The sequence below is a fragment of the Physella acuta genome, unplaced genomic scaffold (genome assembly GCF_028476545.2).
Source record: "Physella acuta isolate Inbredline_101_S28 unplaced genomic scaffold, ASM2847654v3 ptg001906l, whole genome shotgun sequence".
NCBI classification, from domain to species: domain Eukaryota; kingdom Metazoa; phylum Mollusca; class Gastropoda; family Physidae; genus Physella; species Physella acuta.
In genome coordinates this window covers 37,122-59,911 of record NW_026733411.1, presented here as the reverse complement: position 1 = coordinate 59,911, position 22,790 = coordinate 37,122, and the positions used below count along the sequence as shown (strand labels likewise).

Sequence of the window (22,790 nt, the reverse complement as noted above, 5' to 3'; positions counted from 1 at the left end):
TTTTTAGCAACCATGAGCTTTACTAACTCGACCACGCCAACCCCTATCTCAACTACAAACAGTTGGTTGTGTAGAATAGTGTAATTAAAGAAACGGAAAAAAACATTTCCTACATTAACAAGGTGTTTGCTTCCAATTATCTATGGTAGTACAAAGTTCATAATTTTCATTTCACTTAATTCGAGACAAAATATAGACTGATAGACACATTTTTAAAAAGGAATGTGTGTGTGTGTGGGGGGGGGGGGGGGGGCCTTGGAGGGTCGTTTATAAAATATATGAATAAGGCTTATTACGCGAGATTTTTTTTTTCCAGAGCCTTCCTTCTTAAGAGAGTCACTATGCCGTAATGACATTGACAAAAACTCGAACCAGAACGTTTTAGGTTGCTGATAGCAAGATAGAGATCAATATATTGAACAACTTAACACAATCAAAATCCAGAATCACGGGCAAACGAAAGGTTATTGCATCAAAAGACAAAATGTCTACAAAATACAGAGATTTCCCATAATTTCTGCCAGTAATTTGTGACAGATCGAAGATGAAGAAATCGAAGTTTACCACCGGAGTCTGCCTCGTGATCTATTGGATGTCGAAAGTCGTTGACTTAAGTGTCGGATAATTTTGTTGTTTGTCACACTTCAGAGTGTTCTTGATGAATCGCATGTTTTTGACATTAGGTGGAGAGTTCAGCTAACTTCACGGGTGAAATGCTATGTTGTTTTTGAATGTATAGGAGACGGTTGTTTTACAAGGAGATGTCGACGCTAAAGTTACAAACAGAAGTGTTTGCGACTTTTTATTGAAAACAATATCTACCCGTTGGTCTATTATTTTTTAAAATTTGATAATTATAACAAATGGGGGGGGGGGGGGGGGGGGAAGTGAAAGGGGGTTATTATGTAAAAGTGGCGCATCTCTTATGAGTTGGATAGCATCATTTTTCATTACGTTACTTACGATTTTTAACAGGTTATGTTTTCAAATACAGAAACATATTGTATATATATATATATATATATATATATATATATATATATATATATATATATATATATATATATATATATATATATATATATATATATATTAAGATAAACAAAAAGTTTGTACACCATTTGTAGAAGACTAACAGAACAAATAGATCGATTTAGTAAAAGGGGCAACAACTCCATTTAATCCGACCACTAGTTTACAAAAAATAATGACCTGCATATAATACAAACTATCGGATGACAGGGTCGGATTCTAGAGCACACAACTGCTCAAGTTCGGATCCCTCGCTCGATTACGTATAAATTTTAAGCTCAGTCAGCTCGGATGGGTACCTAACTCAAGTTAGGGAAAGTAAAGGCGGCTGGGCATTGTGCTGAACACACTGTCCCTTTATATGCCGTGGTCACAGAAACAGATGAACTCTACTTCACCGCCATGTAACACACGTCAACAGTAACTTGCATACAACACTAACTTTTATACAACACCAACTTTCATACAACACTAAGTTGCATATCTTTTAATGTTTAAAATAAAATTAAAAAATCTTCAAATTGTGTTTTCATCTGTACATAGCGCGCCAATTTATTTTGCTTGATGAAACAACCGAATATTTAACCTATTTTTTAGGACCTGAAATCTCCACTTAATGAATACGATTTTTATTTGTTTCATATTCATTTTCAAAACTTACATTTGTTTTATATTTTTACGTTCAAAATTTATATTTGTTTCGTATTCTTTTAACATTAATTTAATATTAAAAAATTCGTTTCGCGTCAAAAATAATTCCAGAAGAATTTATCTCTATAAAAAACATCTACTGAAAAATTAATTTAATATATTTATGTTGTTGTACGCTTGAAAGTTTGAGCAAAAAGGAGCAAAAAGTAGATAAAAACACGATAGATCGTCCCGTTTTGCTCGACTGAGAATCGGCACGCTGCCAGTAATGGGTTTTTAAAATCTTCGAGAGATGAAAAAATCTTTACCGACACTCTTGAAGCGTGAAGGATATTAAATGCACCGCGGGTCACATCCGGGTCGTTTTATACAACCTCAAAATCCTGTCTGGTTAATTATTGACGCGGTTCGGCTAAATTACGAGATATTTGAAAAAATAACGAGAAACGCTATGAAAAGTATGTATGAAAGTTGTGAGGTTGGATCAGGTAGTGAGAAGTGGGTGGGAGAGGAGGGAACATGAGTGAGAGAAAGATGATGAGTGAGAGGGGGATAAAGACAGAAATAGAGACTGTAAGAGAGAGAGATGGAACGAGAGAGAATGTGTGAGAGAGTATGGAAGATGTAATCAAGGGAGTTATAGGGAGAAAAAAGAGGAAAGATGAGATATTGGGAGAAAATTAGAGAAAGTGAGAAATCCAGATAGTGAGGAGACAGTGAGAGAGAGGGGGAGGAGATATTGGGAGAGAATTAGAGAAAGAATGAGAAATTGAGTGAGGATAAAATGAGATATAGAGAGGGAGAGGATGAGATATTGGGAGATAATGAGAAAATGAAGGAGAAATCAAGAAAGAATGAGGCTAGAGGGAGGGGGGGAAGGAGAGATTGGGAGAGAATAAAAGAATGAGGGAGAAATCGAGAGAGAGGAAGAGGAGGAGAGAAAGCGTGAAGTGGGCGTGGATGATGGTGGTTTAAAAACACACGTTCAGAACTCTAAGAGTTTGAACAGGCACGTCTTCATTTTATTTGATTTTCTGGAGACTAACCAGTCTCTCGGTAACTGGAATATTATCACAACATTAGTCTAACAGAGGACCGAAAGTTAAGCGGCCCAACCTTGACACCCACTCTGAGAAATTTAAAAAATAAAGTAGGACGAAAAGTAGAACGAAGAAAGAAGTAGAGAATGCTGGAATTACATGACCTAAGGGTAGACGGGATCAAGGTATCACGTATAGATGTAACTCGAGGCTTATGAAGGCTGAAGTTTAAGTAGAAAAATGTTCTTGGATGGAAGTAACGTTAACATATTTGTTTAAATCGGGGATATCATAACTAATCTAGCTTTAACGTTAGATTAGATTTTTTTCTGATGTGGGGGGGGGGGATTTTAATACTTAAAAGGGAGTATATTATCTATTAAAGAAAAATATTTGGTACAAGCATTGGTAAGTAAATAGTTACAGATAACTTAAAGAAGAAGGAGAACTGTTGTCATGTAACGCACACTTAAAAAATACACATTTTAATTAGGTTATGACTTTATTTAATAATACCGACCTGAATTAATGCGGTACGTCTAACAACTCGAACTAGCAAAATTATTTGTTTTAAACATCTGAACAACACAAGTCGGTAGTTTTCAAAGGTGGGGGGGGGGGGGGAGAATGTCACACTGTATTTTTAAAATATATTAATTTTTCAAATTTCTGTAATAAATATTGAATTTAAAAAACTACTTTCAACAAAAACTCCGTACTTAGATAAACCAAATCTTTATGGGTATTAATAAAGAAAAAAAACAACCTTCCAACACTGAAGAGTGATTTTATAAATAAATTTAAGAAGAGCCCGTTGATGGTTTTGTCCTCAGAAAAAAAAGATGACAAGCCCGGGGGTGGGGGTGGAGGGGTGGGGGAAGGGATAGACTCCTTTCTTGCCTCGGCACTAATTAGATTAGAATTTGATACACGTGATGCAGCCCTTTACAGCGATTGGCTGTTTTTTTCTGGCAAGGGACTCTGGGTATCATGTAGGCTTGTCGGGATTTTAGGGATTGATTGTAGACAGCTAGAGAAGATGGCGAAACTTGTGATGGTAGAGGATGGTAGATGGTAGATGGTGGTAGATGGTGGTAGATGGTGGTAGATGGTAGACAGCTAGAGAAGATGGCGAAACTTGTGATGGTAGAGGATGGTAGATGAGGGTAAATGGTGGTAGATGGTGGTAGTGATAGATGGTGGTAGATGATAGATGGTGGTAGATTATGGTAGATAATGGTAGATGGTAGGATGGTAGTTGATGGTAGAGGATGGTAGTTGATGGTAGATGGTGGTAGATGATGATGGATTATTGATGATGGTAGACGAGGGTAGATGATGTTAGATGATGGTAGATACTGGTAGATGATGGTAGATGACGGTAGATTATGGTAGTTGGTGGAGGATGGTAGATGACTGATGATGGTAGATGACGGTAGAGGACGGTAGATGATGGTAGATTAAGATAAATGAAGGAGGATGGTAGATTAGATGATATTAGTTGATGGTAGATAATGGTAGATAACGGTAGTTGGTGGTAGATTATGATTCATTATAGTAGATAATGGTAGATAAGAACTGATGATGGTAGATAAAAGCAAATGATGGTAGATGCTGGTAGATGATGGTAGATACGAGCTGATGTAGGCCATTAAAGAAAATCGCCATTATTACCAGCACACGCAAACTTTCTGTGGGTGTCAGAATTATAAAATCTACTTCTTCAAGTTAATTAGAAACCTATTTCTGGTCGAATAATATTAAAGAACATACATTTTTGGCTCTTTAAAAAACATACAGGAAAGGAATCAATTATGTGACTCAAGTTCTAGTGCAATTTGAATATGTTATTAGGCTGGACAATGAACATTCAATGTCATCTTTTGAGTACTTTTAAGTCCGAAACCGTCTTATACTTAACCCTCCTTACCGAACTCTAGCTACTAAACCCTTGCTACCAAACCCTACATACCGAACCCTTGCTACTAAAACCCCACCCACCTTTCTAATCCCCCATCACTTCCATGTTAAAAAATTAAACAGCTCTCCTTGGGCCAGTTACCCTATTAATTAACCTTCAAATTGATTAACTATAAACGCAAACCACTTACCTACTACAAAACAGCAACACCATTCCATTTGTGAGGACTAATTAGTATTTATTATTGTATATATATATATGTAACCTATCTTCAAATATATACGGATGTCTAAACGTGTTTACTGTACTTTATACGGGACAATCCCTTCGCACGAAACATGGGAGGTTAATTGATTAAGGTTTTATTACACAAACATTCAGGGGAGCTAATTAAACTAGGTGGCAGGAGTAGACAAAGCAAATAGGTACGTTGGGACATTACAGGGCAGTAACTCGTCCACCGAGAAAGTAATTGGATAGTACTATAGCAGATTCGCAGCTTAATGTAAACAAAAACTACTTATTTACTAGGAGAAAAATAAAACATTCCCCACGCGAATGGCATGTCGTTGTTACCATGGCAACGATAGTGTGCAATTATTGAGCACTAAATGACCTCACTCTGACACGTGTCAAAAATGTTGATACGGTAAACACGAAAAAATTTGAATAGCCACTTTTGTAAAAAAAAAAAGTAACTTTGTTATAATTTGCTATTATTCACCTTATACTTCATTTCTTTTTTTTTTAAATAAGAGCTTGTTTAATTAGAGATCGCAATAACAAATAATCTATGCCTAATTTTACTATTACTGTCCTACACCCTTCTTTCACCCAGAGTTTTATTCTGGCATCGCTTCATTGGCCCATGAAGCACATCCAACGCCCCAAAAAATTGTGAAATATTTAATTTTTGTAGAGAATATATTTGGGACGGCGTGGTCGAATGGTAGCGCATACGACCCGAAAGTGTCGAGTTTGAATCCGAGTTCACTTCCCAAGATCACAGAAACAGTTGAACTCTGCTACACTTGCTCCGCGACAGTCATGTTCTAGAATGAATTTTACTTTTACCTCTAGTTTGGGTAGTTCTATGTCTCGCTCATTGGCTGGGCACAATGCAACATCGCCCCAGAGTCAGGCTAGACCTATCTTTCTGAACAATCTTTGGTATGAAACTCGATAATTCACGTTCTAATTATTTTAAATATATGAAGAGAATACTTTAATCTGCGAAAAATACGCTTAGCGGGAAAAAAACGTATTATTGAAGCGAAATGTAGGTGTATTACAGTACAGTACTAAATATATTTTTGACAGAAATAGCTCTTAGACAATGTTGCTACTCAACGGCAATGTCTAATTACGTCACGATAGTGGGAGGGGAGATAATACAGTTTTATTAGGATATTTTCACCATGAGTTATCGTTATTGTATTCAGCCTGCAGGCTTTCCCCAAAACATTTTAGAGCTGTTTTCAGTTTGGAAATGTTAAGTGGAATACATTTTGTGGTGACAAAAAAATTCATTTGATTTCCATTCTGAATTGTTTATATTACGTGAATAGTAACGAAAATAAGTGATGTTACTAAAATTTTCATTGTTAAAAATATTTCGACCCAAAAGGTGTGGGTCTACCACCAAAAACCATTTGTCACAATAAATCAAATCAACAATACGAAATAGATAAAACTCCACTTTAGTACCATTACGAAAGAACAGAATAACAGAAACCACTTAAGTAATGTCAATCAAATATTTAGTTGATAGAAATGGGTGGTCTTCACTCACAATAAACAACTTTTGCTTTAGGCGGAATTTACTGGTCAAACTCTCTCTAACAGTCTAACAAAAGTAAAGAGCAAACAATATTTCATCTATCATATATATATATATATATATATATATATATATATATATATATATATATATATATATATATATATATATATATATATATATATATATATATATATAAATGTATGTATGTATCAGTGTGTCACCATCGAAGCGTATTTCTACATGGTAAATTTAACCAAGCGTGATTTGAGGTAATCGACCATTAACACAAGTCCAACGATTGGAGAGTAAGGTGGTACTCAAACTTGAACCCACACTCCTCCCCCCCCCCCTCACCTCTTTAGGTCTATAACAGTAGACAAAAATTATACATTTCCACTGACCAATTTTTGAGGGCATTAAAGTATGAAAGTCAGCACGAATGTTATTTAATAAGGTACGATTATGAGAAATACTACCCTGGATATTTTAGTTCCCTTGATCTATTCCACGGGTTCCCAACCTGGGGGTCGCGACCCCCCTGGGGGTCGCGAAGGTCTTTCTCGGGGGTCGCCAACTGGTATACTAAACCTTAGTAATTTGAAACAAAACATAAATATTTAGAAGAATTTTTGAAATTCGGCTTCATTAACATCACTGGAAATGTAATAGAGAAGAAACAAAGCGCACTGTACAAAGTTGTTCTCAGTCACGAATCTATGAAATCTTCAAAACTAAAACGTCATTTGAGACGAGTCATTCGGAATACACCAAAAAATATATGGAGTTCTTTCGTCGATAAGAAGCTAGTTGCAAACGCCAGAGACTTGATCGAACAGGAAGTTTTCACCAGCATTAGTGCAAGCATCAAATGAAGTCGCGATAGAAAATGCCAATCAAAAAAAAAAAAAAAAAACAATAGGAGAAAATCTCATCAAACGCTGCATGTACGTAAATGTTAAATAACACATTTTTATTGAAATTAAGCTTTCACCATTGTTTGCTTTTCAAGATGATAAATCAACAGACGTGAATTCGTGTTCGCAGTTGCTGGTCTGTGTCTATATTCATGCGGATGATAGCATAGATAAAAGAGTTGCTCTTTTGTGAAGATAGCATGGAGAAAAGAAATATCTTTTTTGAAACTGGATGATTAAATTGGGTTAGAACGGCTGTGGGGGTTTGTACGGATGGTGCGCCATCATGTTTAGCTCAAATTTCAGAAAACAGACAAGATTTAGCTCCCTAACCGCTGCCTTAACCAATCGACATCAAGAGTCCATTGCTAGTATAAGTCGTAAATTATATAAAATCTGGAGCCTTCAAAGAACTGAGCAAAAACATTAATATAGATCACGAGGTTCTGCTCTTCTACACTACAGTACGCTGGCTGTCAAACGAAATGTTGTAAATTGTGTTTTCGAATTGAAATCTGAAATCAAATTGTTCTTGGGAGTGCAAAGGAAACAAGGCTTTTTGGTATACTTAAAACGACATAGAGTGGTTAGAGAGAGTATCAAACCTAGCAGATATGTTCGAACATCAAGATAAGCTTAACCTGAAGCTTCAGGGAAAATGAACGAATATTATAACTTTCCATGATAATCTCGGGGCATTTTTATCAAAGCTGCAAAATCGGTAAAGAAAACAAATCTTAGAAATATTGTAAATTTGAGAAACTCTGCAGTGTGGTAGATGAATCTGATTGTGAGATAATTAAAATTTTGAAAGAAGAGATTTCTGGGCATCTTGAATCTCTTGAAAACTAACTGTATCGCTATTTCTCTGAGATGAAAAAAGAAGAATCTGCATTCACGCATTACCCATTCTCTTCTTCCCTTGATGTTGCCAGCATTCCCGATGAATTACAAGATGAATTCTTTGATTTGCAGAATGATTCCGAGTAAGATGAAAAACTGCAGACACAATTTTGGTGTAGTATTCACCATTCATACCCAAACGTAAAATTGATTGACTTTTCGAGAATATATTTTCCACACTATTCTTCGATTAAAAACAAAATTAAGATAATTATAATGACATAGGTTGGCGTTAACAATTTTAAAAAAAAAATTAAAAACTTAACCACGAAAGTTTAGTGAATAGTATGCAATTTAACTCATGCTATTAAAACAGTTATCAAGAGTAGTTCATATTGAAAGTCTACTAGAAAATCTTATTTTAGTGCTTATTAATTTCCATACTAATTTCGGCTTTTTAATTCTATGGGGGTCGCGGGTCACTTAATTTTTATAAAAGGGGGTCGCCACTCGAAAAAGGTTGGGAACCACTGATCTATTCAATATTTTTGAAAAAACTATACTACTGACGAAGCAGCTATTGTGTAGTTATCTTAAGCAGTTAGATTAATTGCAATAATAATACACCTTCTTCCCTCCCCTGCCACACCCCCCCCCCCTGCTCATTAACTACCCAACCTATACCCTAATAAACACAGCCACATTACACCTTCGCTCATCATTCCGCGTCCTACAAATCCACCTCACGTGAGACATAACAATTAGCGAACACATCCTCCGAACGACGCATCCATTACGGTGTCATCAAAAACAGAACCCCCCCTCCACCCCGCCCTTGATAGAGCCCCTAACAGACGGCACGTGGTATTACGCGTCACGAACAGAGGCGTCACCACACCGACTCGTGCTTACGTCACATTAAAAAAAAATCCTCGTCTTTGTAGATGGGGTTTTCCCGCTGCTTACCTTCTAGTCAATGTCGACTAACGGGCTTTGTAACGCGGGATACACACGAATGTTGACAACTTACAACCGTATCACAGCCGTGCTTAGTGCCGCATTACACTGCGTAGTAATACATAGGTAACGCTAAACAGCTTGTTTTTGAAATACTCAGGTCAGGAATTGGGAAAGAAGAAAAACAAATCTTTTATTACCGTGGTGAGTGGTAGGTCATACTATTACTAACCCGAATATCATTTGTTCGATCCCTATACCTGTAGGATAATCACAAAGCGTGAGTTAACTCAGCTTTAATGAGTACCTGATCAGGGGACGAAGAAACCAACGGCAGATATTTTTTTAAAATAAAAAGTTGCCGCAACCTATTTAACGTACTATATACAACAAACATTAAACTGGTTACTATATTTTAGCTTCCCTTAGCCCTATCACAAGATATCATAACCCATATTAACAAGAGCCGTGTTTATTCACGCTATGAGCCGCATACGGCCCTAGAGCCGCGTACTGGTGATAACTTCTCTGGTGAACACATAGGACTTAGCACATATTCGGTACTCAGCACATATTCGGTACTCAGCACATATTCGGTACTCAGCACATATTGAGTATTCAGCCCTTTTCGGTACTCAGCCCTATTCGGTACTAAGCACATATTCGGTACTCAGCCCTATTCGGTACTCAGCCCTATTCGGTACTCAGCAGATATTCGGTACTCAGTCCTATTCGGTACTCAGCACCTATTCTATACCCAGCACCTATTCGGTACTCAGCACCTATTCGATACTCAGCACCTATTCGGTACTCAGCATTTTGTTTTCTAAATTGTTTTCTTCAACGCTGTATAATACACAGCTTAAAGACCCTGAGGAGGCAGAGATTTTTAAAAAGTACTAAATCACTTTATCGTGTCCATACATAAAAAAAAACATCGTTAAAGATGTGTCTAAAAACTTTAAAAAAATGATTTTTTTTAAAATATAGTTTTTTTTTTTACCTTTCGGCACCAAAGATTTATTCAAAGGTCACTCAATACAATAGAAACATAACAAGCTTTTAAAAAAATGTCTTTAACGGAGTAACTAGGCATAATTTGCACCTTTTAGTAAAAATTGGTGCTTTATGGATTGTGGGGTGGGGGTGGAGCGGGAGAAAATGGGAGGGTTGGCGTTTTCAGTACAAGGTTTGATGAAGGGGTGGAGTTAACAAAGTGGGGGGGGGGGGGATAGGGGCATTATTAGTTTTCGTATTTGCCAGAAATCAGTGACAAATTTTGTTGTAGGTGGGGTTGGGGTCATTCCGCAAATTGATACGTGGACATCTTCAATCTTTAAAACACCACATTTTATGACAATAAATCCTCAAAAATGTGTGTTTCTACTTTGTTTTAAAAATATTTGCTTGTACAAATGCCAACATTTTCCGGCGACGTAATAAAGCTCGTCTTACACATACGAACATTGAAGCCGACAAAACTAAACCTAACTTAAGACATAAGCTTTTCTGAATACTTATCGTCTTCATACCCGCCATCTTGATTCAATTATGAAAAATTGGCCTTGAAAGCTGGGCGAATTTTTTCCCCTGTTATTTTTCCCCAAATTTATTTTTTAATAAACAAGATATAACTCTCCAAACGTAAAACTTCACATTAACAGCGTATTAAAACTGAAAAAACAACAACAACAGAACAACGAACTGTACTGTTTATTTAGTCGAAAGCATATCAACATAACAGGCCTAACCATAATTCTAGCACTAACGTAAGCTATACATTTAAATACTGAGAAGTTTATTTTTACGGCCTACACAACATATCACATTGTTTGTAGGAGTAATCATCTTCTTCTCCCGTTTGTGCCCAAGACACATAGGGTAGATAAAGTAGAGTTCATCAGTTTCAATGACCTCGGCATACAAGGGGACCAATGTTTCTTCCAGGCAGAACCCCCCACCCCCTCCGAAAAACCTCTACCGCCCCCGTGAACGAAATAGAATTTATATAGAAAATAAAAACTTTTACCAGTGGCCGCTCCCCCCTCCCCCCGAAATTTTAGGTCCGCCCCCCAAAAAATGTAAAGTGCCCCCCTACCCCCCCTCCGGAGAAAAATAAAGTCTGGAAGAAACACTGAAGGGGACAATGTGGTCAGCACTATGTCCAGCCGACGTAGGAGTAATACTCGGTACAAAAAATGTATGACAAATTCTCCTGATTCATCGACACCCCCGTATTTCGGTTGAATAAAAAACTAGGAAAAATGTCTAAGACACATTCTTAACGTGGCGAAATCCGCACTCTGTTAATATTATTATAATTATAAGATTACATTTTTTTTTAGATATGATCGAAAAAAAGAACGCTATTTATTTAAAATAGGTAATCCCGAATCCCAAAATCATAAATATTTTGCGTTCGGACAAAATTAAAGGCAAAAGAAAATGTAAATTGAATTTCGTTAGACGCATGAAACGCGTGTGATACTTTATTTATTTCGTTTATTTTTGGTGGAATCAACTTTTTAAAATGTGTTATAATTTCATAATCTGAACAGCGTTCATGTTCAACATTTATAAACTTTTTTTTTTACCAACTTTGTCTTTAGAAATGTTCGTTTTAAAATAACAGATATTGGATTATAGAACATTTTTTTTTGACTTCAGATAATGAGATTGCTATCTAATCCTTGTAAACAGAATCAAGTTAGAAACACATATTTTCTTGTAAGTTTGTGAAATGTAGGCCCTATTTTTTTATTTCACGAAATGTTTTTTTCTAAATGTGTGGTGTCCAGAGATATATGGAGCGTAGATTTTTCGAGGTTTTTGTTACAGGAACATTTTATTTTATTTTAATTAAAAAGATTTGAACTTGAAAAGGCGTGCCGTTATTTTCTTTGGATCACTGTCTATTGATAGCGTGCAGTGTCTTTACTTTAGTGTATTTTTATACATTTTAAAGATGGCTACCGGAACTGGTGTATTTATCCTCACAATGGCCTACCACTATAACGGGATCTGGTTGAAAATGATGATCGTATGTTGCTGCTAGTTTACTGCAACTAATATCACTTCAGTACGTCGACTCTACCCATATCATCATCATCTTTTCCTTTCGTGTTCAAGACACAAGGGGCAGATGAAGTAGAGTTCATCTGTTTAAATTACCTCGGCATACAAGGGTATACCATGGTCAGCAACTATACCCAGCTGACTTTATTTCCCTAACGCGAGTTAGGTACTCATCAGAGCTGGGTGGACTCAGGGACGTTCTAATGATTTGAACCCGATTTCGAACTACTCTACACATATCTCTAACCCTAACTCTAACCCAGTCCTAACTTTCTAAACAAAAATATTAGTACACTGTGTAGTTCGTACTTGTCAGATATTGGTAGGAAAAAAACTATCCCTCTAAGAACCAGTTATATCTGATAGTGGTAGGAAAACAAAAACGATACCTCTTTAAGAACTAGTTGTATCAGATAAAGGTAGGAAAATCAAAATTATCCCTTACTCTTTAAGAACTGCTTATGTCGGATATTGCCTTATTTTATAATGAAATTATATGCGAGTGGTGTATCTAATCTGATGTCAACATGTGTGTAAAAATCTGTGTCCTTCCTCAACGCAGGTGTTCTTTATTAGCCTAGAACAAGGGTCGGCAACCTGCGGCTCGCGAGCCGCATGCGGCTCTTTTGATGTCAAGATGCGGCTCTCCAGCTCCTTGCACAAATACTAATAATCTTAATAAAAAATAGAATAAAAATATTTGATATAAAAAAATGTTAGTGGCTCTTTAAAACCAGGGAAATTTTGAAAATTGTAACTTTTGGCTCTTCCGCTTTGAAAGGTTGCCGACCCCTGGCCTAGAATCCTGTTCATTCCCACCCACTAATCGTATATAACCCTCCCACGCTTCACCCCTCCCCCCATTAATTTTTTGCCTCTCCCTCACCCCCATCCTAATAGCGCATGACTATCTAATACAGTTAAAAACCATGGATAACCTTTTGAAGTGTTCTGAAGGTTTACCAATAATAGTTTTTTTCCTCACCGTAAGATTTTGACAACAGCTGTGATGAAAATGACAAAACAAACTTAGATACCGAACTACACATCAATTTGTAAAAAAATTAAACAAGAAAGAAGTGCATAGTATAGGAACTAGTGTGTTGTAGAAGGTGTAATAGGAATAACCTTTTTTCTGGACAGCGAGATTTTTAACTAAAGCTGTAATAAAATAAATTAAAAAATATGGTACAGATATACTTATAAAATTGAAATAATTTCAACAAATTAGTAACGCCTTTGAAGAACTGAACATGGGACTTTGCCAATTTCGACTATTAAAAATACATTCCTCAGTAAATATTATCCTAATACTGATTTAATAAACTTTCGATACGTAAGATTTCGTTATACTTTTTAAAATTGTATTTAAAAGCTATTTTTGTTTTAACCGTAGGCTTTTGATTGAAGTTTAAAAAAGCTGCGCTTAAAGTGCTGATTTCCAGGAGCTTCTGAGTGAGCAGTTGATGGAAGAGATGGTTACATCAAAACATCAGACCGGACACGGGAGGGGGGGGGGGGGGGTAAAGGGCGGTGAGAAAAATGTCCATGTACATTTAAAATAACAAACAGCTTAATTTTAAAAGAAACGATAACCCATGCTAAATGCAAAGATAAGATAACTGTGAAATCGCGTAGCCTCCCTTGAGAATCTCGAAAGCTATCTATTACTTCACCAGCGTAAGGCGGGACTGAGTTTTTTATACAACAACGGGCCATTAAAAAGCTTTTGCGTTTATGTAAGCAAGATTTTAAATTGTTGTTGTTGTTGAATTCAATCTTGAAGTTAAAGTGACGCCCCCTCCCAAGGAACGCCGTGCTGCTTTATGTGACGCCCTTCAACAAGCCGACCCAACTCGTTTTTTATACTAACAACTTTAAAAACCGCGGAGTGGCATTTTTATATTATCTTGAACGGCCGGGCGTCTCTCTAGAAATAACGAACTAAAAGGCTGCTCAAAAAATAAAATTGAAGACGTCAGTGTTTCTTCCCGACTTTTTTTTACGTGGCGAGGGGGGGGGGGGTGAGAGACAAGGGTAAAAGTATATATTTTTATATAAATTCTGTTTCGTTCTGGTTGGGGGGGGGGGGGGGGCACGGGTAAAAGTATATATTTTTAAAATAAATTCTGTTTTGTTCTGGTTGGGGGGCGGGGGGGGGGAGGCACGGGTAAAAGTATATATTTTAAAAATAAATTCTGCTTCGTTCTGGTTGGGGGGCGGGGAGGGGGGAATACGGTAGACATGCTTAGGGTGGGGGATGCCTGAAAGAAACACTGGCTGACGTTAGATAAAAACAAGAGCCGCAGAAAGGTTTATTGTTGTGGGGGGGGGGGGGCGGTAAGTGAATACAATTTTTTTAAATGTCTGTTCATAGATGGTTTTCGAATATAGAGTTCAAGTATAAAAATTTCCGAATAGGGTGATGAAGAAAAATGACAGTAAACTTTAAGTAATGTAGAATGCCTACATGAAATACAGCAACTCCAAATATAGCTTATCTTAAATTTTAATTAAAAATTAAAAAAAAAATGTCTGTTAATAGATTTTTTTTCAATTATCGATTTCAAGAAAAAAAAATTTCGATTGATTAATTGATCAACGGCTGGCATAAACTAAACCCCCAGACCACGTATCCTACACGTTAGTCCATTTTCAGGTGTGAGTAACCTATCATTACGTCACAGATGACCAGTGGCAGTCAATGCATTTTTGTAAACTTTAAGTGTAAGCAGTGTAAGTATTTAATTTTTTTTTAAAGTATTGGCATTTCTGCTCTGTTGCATTGTGGGAACGACGGGCGCTAGGCTAGTACCGGAAATTCCTGTCATGGTTCGCAGACTTGTCAGAACCGTTTCCGGTTCAAGTAATCTATTATGATGTGGACTGGTGTTGTTTTTATTCAATGGTAGGTTGGGTGGATGAAGTGGGAATACTAATACATGGAAAGGGAAGGGGGGCGAGTAATCTATTATGATGTGGACTGGTGTTGTTTTTATTCACTGGTAGGTTGGGTGGATGAAGTGGGAATACTAATACATGGAAAGGGAAGGGGGGCGAGTAATCTATTATGATGTGGACTGGTGTTGTTTTTATTCACTGGTAGGTTGGGTGGATGAAGTGGGAATACTAATACATGGAAAGGGAAGGGGGGCGAGTAATCTATTATGATGTGGACTGGTGTTGTTTTTATTCACTGGTAGGTTGGGTGGATGAAGTGGGAATACTAATACATGGAAAGGGAAGGGGGGCGAGTAATCTATTATGATGTGGACTGGTGTTGTTTTTATTCACTGGTAGGTTGGGTGGATGAAGTGGGAATACTAATACATGGAAAGGGAAGGGGGGCGAGTAATCTATTATGATGTGGACTGGTGTTGTTTTTATTCCCTGGTAGGTTGGGTGGATGAAGTGGGAATACTAATACATGGAAAGGGAAGGGGGGCGAGTAATCTATTATGATGTGGACTGGTGTTGTTTTTATTCCCTGGTAGGTTGGGTGGATGAAGTGGGAATACTAATACATGGAAAGGGAAGGGGGGCGAGTAATCTATTATGATGTGGACTGGTGTTGTTTTTATTCACTGGTAGGTTGGGTGGATGAAGTGGGAATACTAATACATGGAAAGGGAAGGGGGGCGAGTAATCTATTATGATGTGGACTGGTGTTGTTTTTATTCAATGGTAGGTTGGGTGGATGAAGTGGGAATACTAATACATGGAGAGGGGTCCGAGTAATCTATTATGATGTGGACTGGTGTTGTTTTTATTCCCTGGTAGGTTGGGTGGATGAAGTGGGAATACTAATACATGGAGAGGGGGGAGGGGTCCGAGTAATCTATTATGATGTGGACTGGTGTTGTTTTTATTCCCTGGTAGGTTGGGTAGTTGAAGTGGGAATACTAATACATGGAGAGTGTGGGTGTCGGATAAGTTGAGAGGTTGAATGAGAGTCATGCATTTATGTAAGGTGTGGTGTGTGAATTTATGCAGAGGTTAAGGGAGGATTAGGAGTTGGTGGGTATTATGGGAGTTCAGAGGTCAAAGAAGGATTAGGAGACCTGTACGTGCAAGGATTGAAATGGCGTACTCGTAAAGATATGGGGTGGAAGTGTGTACAAGCAGGGATGGAGTTGTGTACAAGCATTGTGTAAGAGTGTAATTGTGTACAAGCATTAGGTTGTGATGGCATTGTATATTAACTCTGAGTGAGAGTGGAATTGTGTACAAGCACTGGGTATAGAAGGTGGAATTGTGTGTAAGTGCTGGGTAGAGAAGGTGGAATTGTGTGTTAGTGCTGGGTAGAGAAGGTGGAATTGTGTGTTAGTGTTGGGTAGAGAAGGTGGAATTGTGTGTAAGTGCTGGGTAGAGAAGGTGGAATTGTGTGTTAGTGTTGGGTAGGGGTGTAATTGTGTACAAGAGCTGTACAAGGCTTTGAAAAACAGCAAGCATCAGCGTACCCTTCCACCCTATCTCCCCATTACCGCTATCTTAGCCACCGCCCCCCCCCCCCACCACCACCCATAAGTCAGACAAGCCCGAATATATGCTGTACCAGATAACTTGCTAAACTACCAGTTATCATTTCTGTACCAAGTTGTTCTGTACAATTTACTCAAAGGTGAAAGTTTTCGACGCAGTAAAAATACGTCTGAGTTAGAAAGCCACATAGAGCCTTGGGCTATGCAGAGTACACGCGCCCTTACGATTAGTTATAAAAAAATAATTAAAAACAAGAATCGGATTTGATGAACACGAAACGCTCGCTGAGCAGTGACAGAAAAATCAACATTTTCAATATACGCGCAGTTTGAATTAAAATCACACCTTTTTATACAGGTCCCCTGGTAGGTTGAATTTGTTAGAGCTACAGAATTTCAGCGGGAAGTCAATATGACGTTCGCGGAACTGCAAGACTTCGATGCGTCTTTATAGCGACTAAGTTGTGGAAAGGAATGCATCACAGTGAATGAAACTCATGAAAAAAGTTTCTATGTGTTTGCTTTATTGGCGTTGGGTGTGAAAAGATGGAAATGGAGTTTTGTCCTTAGCTCTTAAACTTATTGGGGACGGCGTGGCCTAGAGATAGAGCACTAGACTGCTCACCCGAAAGTCTCGAGTTCGAGTCCAGGTTCAAGTAGAAAGCCCCTGACGGAAAGTAATGACGGCTGGGCAATGTGCCTCGTTTCACAGAAACGGGTAAACTCTACTTCACTTGCCAAATGGGATGTCAGGTTCGAAATTTACTTTGCCTTTTTCTTACACGTACTGTAATAAAGTCAATGGCATTTTGGTAAACCAATCAAAACCTCATTTAAGTTTCTCTTAGCAAAAGACTTGCCTACTGTAATCGTAGGTGACACGTTTCACTGGGCGCTCACATTTTTTATCCGGGAAAAAAAACAATAGGTCAAGCGCTAGACATGACGTCTTCGTCAGGATATAGGTGTAACAATCTATACTGGAGACGGTGTGGTCGGATAGAAGAGCGTATGACTGCTAGCCTGAGAGTTTCGAGTTTGGATCCCGGGCTCGAATCAATACGCCGTCCATGAGTCCACTCAGCTCTGATGGGTACCTGACTTACGCTAGAGAAAGAAAAGGCGGCTGGGTATAGTGCTGACCGCACTATCTTTTCATGTGCCAAAGTTGATGAAACAGGTGAACTCTACGTCACCTGCCTCCATAGACCGTCAGCGTCGACAAGTATTTACTATTTACTTAATATTCAATACAATAGCAACACAGTAAATGGTAAAATCTTCAGTACACAAAAATTCCAGAATATATTTATTTATTTTTCTCTCTTTAACTGTACGTTTTACTCAAATGAGTATGAAATGTTAATATTTTAATCACTAACCAGGTCCTCGTACCTATTGCTTATTAAAACTACTTTATGTTTTATAATTGTGTGATCTTAATATTCTTGTTATTTTTTAAATAATTAGACCAATTATTGCGTGTATCATTATAATAATTATTAATACAGCTGCTCTTATCTTGAAAAAAAACTATTTCTTCCAACATTTTGCGATATTAATGGTTTGAAATCAATATTTTACCAAGCTTGTTAAAATTAGATATTTAGGGTGAGGCGAGTTAAACTAATTATTGCTAATCACCAGCCAAACGATAGCAGCAAACTTGTCTTTGGAACCGCCCGGAGCATAGTGCTCCCTATTCTGGATATTCATGGACAATGACGTGGTTTTCCATTGACAGAAATTGCAGATGACGTCGTGGGTTTAAATAGTGTCAAAATTTATCTGGCAACCTCAAACAAAGTGGTCATGTAGAAAAGACGGTCATTCAACAAAAATGTTTTATATAATCAGGGTTGAAAATTTAACTCGAAAGATTTGGCGGTGGCTTGTATTTGTAGCATCTGGTTTTTCTTACGATAACTACACACTATCTTCTCTTTATTTTTCCCTCTTAACATGGTAAACAATAGTCCTTGGCTCCGGGGTAACACGCAGCTCTTTTAAAGAATAAATGCGGCTCTTTTTAAATAACTACGGCTCTATCAACGAATGTATGCGGCTTTTTTTGGAGACTGAATGCGTTTTTTTTGGAGAACAACTGCGGCTCTATTAACAACTGCTTGCGGCTCTTATGGAGAATGAGTGCGGATCTATCAACGAATGCATGCTGCTCTTTTGGAGAATGAATGCAGCTCTTTCAGAGAATGAATGCGGCTCTTATGGAGAATGAATGCGGCTCTTTTGGAGAATGAATGCGGCTGTTTTGGAGAATGCATGCGACTCTTTTGGAGAATGAATGCGGCTCTTTTGGAGAATGAATGCGGCTCTTTTGGAGAATGCATGCGGCTCTTTTGAAGAATGAATGTGAATTTATCAACAAATGCATGCGGCTCTTTTGGAGAATGCATGCGGCTCTTTTGAAGAATGAATGTGAATTAATCAACAAATGCATGCGTCTCTTTTGGAGAATGAATGCGGCTCTTTCGGAAAATGAATGCGGCTCTTTTGGAGAATGCATGCTTCTTTTTTTGGAGAATGCATGCGGCTCATTTTTAGAATGAATACGGCTCTATCAACGAACGCATGTGGCTTTTTTGGAGAACGAATGCGGATCTATCATGCATCTCTTTAGAAAAATGAATGCAGAGCTTTGGACTTCCATTGAAGTGACTGATGTCAATTGGCCTTCGGATTTAAATATAAAACTTTCAATATAATATCTTTAAAAAAAAAATATTTAAATTAAATGGTCACCATGTCATGATAAAAGTACGCCCGTGGCGCATTGCAGACTGTAATTTCGGTGTCAGGGCAGCTTCGTGTCAAAGCTGTCTAGACTACACGGGCAACGTCCAGACGATCACACGTGTTTGACGTCTGCATGGCTGGAAGATGTCTGGTCTTGTTAAAACTAACGTGAATTTTTTAAGAGGTTTGGTTTTTAGTGTCGGTGTTGTATGACACTGTGTGATGACATGTGACATGTTGAGGGATGTCATAAATGTAAGAAGTGTTTTGTTCGATATTTGTTTAGGGGGCAAAAAAAAAATACAAAAATATTATTTAATTTTTTTTAAAACAAAATGTAAGTCTGGGGTAAAAACACTCAGCATATTTTCTACGCGAAGACATTTATGAAGTTTTTATTTTTTTCAGCTAAATTAACTAAAGCTGATTTTAAAAATGTATTTAAATAACATCAAGGTTTGAAAAGAAATTCATAACAATAAATTTAGTTTTAGATACTTTACAGAAACTCCGATGGTACAATAGTTCCATAACCACGCAATACAGTGAGATATTTTTTTAATTAGTTTTTGTTTCACAAATATCTCTCAGATATAAAATACCCCTTACCCTAAATAAAATCTGTCAGATATAAAATCCTCCTAAGCCTAAACAAAATCTGCCAGATATAAAATCCTACTAACCTTAATCAAAAACTGTCAGATATAAAATACCCCATACCTTATTCACGACAAAATCGTCAATACTCGTTCAACAACCACCAAACACGAACCCAAATCCAAACTATTCCTTAAACCATTTTCAAATTGTTTACTCAAAACTTCAGCAGAATACCCACTACCCACATCTTTATATGTAAATACTTTCTAACACGCAAAATACGTTCTTTCAATTCATTCTGATCGAATTCGTCTTACAAGATCTACAAAATCACTATTTGAATAATCTTTGCTTACTTAGGATAGAGAGCAGAATATATATATATATATATATATATATATATATATATATATATATATATATATATATATATATATATATATATATATATATATATATTTTTCAAATAAATATACTGTTTTTCTTTGAACTAACTATCGAATTACTTACACTTTTTGCCCGAATGGTAAAACGCCGCAAGGGTCTAATGTAAAATTTATACCTCTCATTTTGCTAAGGTCCAGTCAATTTTAGTGGTGAAGGAAGATTGCATTCTGTTAGAAATTTAGCTTTAAAAATTATACTACACATTTTTATGGTTAAAAATCCTGTTAATGTTATACTTTCTTGGTTAAAAAGATATCAATTTCCTAACATGTGCACTCACATTGAAGAAAAGGAATTATTGGTATTTGGTTTGAGAGGACACTTCGTTTTTTTTTAAAGTAGATCACTACCCTTGCCTTCACCCGAACCCAAACGTGTCTCTTGTACTGATTATAATCCTAACTCATCCTGGCCACTACATCGATACTGTTAGAAAAAAAAACCCACTCTACTCGATACAATTCTACTAAAAGAATCTACGAGATACAGTTTTATAAAAACTATATTATAATGACATATCATTAGGTTTTTTTGTACTGTAATAAATTTTATTTCATTTATGAAAAAGAGTAAACAATGCTGGTAATGTTCTCCAAACCTGTTTTAAAACGCTGGTTTTTCAATAAAATGCCGTTACAATATACTGATACATTTAACCCGGCGACTGCATTAAATATTTTAAAAAAAAAGATTTAAAGACCAGACAGTCCGTTTAGCAGATGAAGCAGAGTTTATCTGTTTCTCTGACCTGAGCTTATGAATGGATAGTGTGGTCAGAGCTATGTCAACGCGCCATTACTTTCCTCGACTCAAGTCAGAGCTGGATGGATTCGTCCCTGCGAAAAATTGGGGCCAGTAGTCATGCGCTCTACGACTCTCCTCCTGGTCTCTTTTAATAAAAATATTAATGTTTTTCTTTTTAATTTAAAAAAAAAAGCAAAGATTTATTTTAAAACATTTTCAAAAGAGAATATTTAATTTTTAGAAATTTGTACAGATATACACCTGATTTAAATTGTGGAAAATACATTAAAAGAAATGACCAATTTTTTCTACGCATTTGCTTTAACCCAAGTTCTCCCCTTTGAATGCGAATTTTAACTCAACCCTTATTCTAAACGTAACACCTATAACACCTATAAACAAGAAGATTCGTTACTTCTCTGTCTCCATCTCAAGCAGAAAGCATTCCACTATCCTATCACTACAAAAACACATGTGAAATATCCTTAAATGTTGAATTAGTTAAAAAAAAGCACATACAAAACATACCGCGAGGTACTCACTGTATCTATAAGCTTATGGAAATATTGAAAAAGAATACACCTAATACACTGACCAAATTAATGAATTTTTTTAACAACAACCCACCATATTTAAGAAGTTCCCGAATGTTTCGATACACCTCATTTAGCCACCAGATTACATCAACACCATCAAAGTATTCTATTCTTGGCACAGCAGCCCATTGCATCCAACGGTACAATGTTTAAAGCGCTTATACATCACCTCACCCAGACTTATAAGAGTTCTGGCCCTTGTACTGGCATATGCCCCTTGTCCTGGCACATGCCCTTTGTTATAGTTTTGAATGTTATCAACACTTTAGACAGGGAACGCAATGGGAACCGTCAATAAAACATCAAACGATGGGAACGGCCGCCACACGCGTCGCTAAAATGCTACGATAAAAACGATTGGTTGTTTTTTAGGGGACAAATGAAGAAACATCAAAGACTACACTAGCAGTTCTAGAGTTTTGGATAGTGGGGCAGTTTTATTAAATCGTTATTAGAGTTATGGAAACTTAAAAGTAGATTAGTAATTTAGAAATGAGGTATAATATATTCAATGTAGAGGGACCAATCATAAGCATAGGCAATACAAAATAAAAATAGATTAGCAATATAGAAAAATAAGGTAACTTTTAAAAAATGGATTTATAAATGATGCATCATTGTAATATAAAAAAAAATAATTATTAAAAAGCTATAAACGCTTGTAAAATTAAATTTTATGCGATAATATTTAACACATTGAAATAAAAAATTCCAGACTACATTAAACGTAAAATTAGCATAGGAGAAACGAGTAATTAAAACTACGATTTTGATGCCCCATTGCTTATAACGTTAGGTCTAGGGTCTCCATTGACCTAACCTTAGCTTTTAACTAAACTTTAAATTTACAAGTATTTATTTTTATGTCAGTAGCAGCAGGATATACATTTATACAATGGTTACATTAATGTATATGGGGTGTGTTGGCCTAGCGATAAAGCACTAGAATACC

General features: G+C 36.8%; 1 protein-coding gene across 1 annotated transcript in view; it reads right to left on the bottom strand.

Moving 5' to 3' along the window:
• The window catches only part of LOC131931175 (uncharacterized), a 51,180-nt gene that overhangs the window by 27,504 nt on the left and 886 nt on the right, over positions 1 to 22,790 (bottom strand). The gene's annotated exons all lie outside the window — the stretch shown is intronic.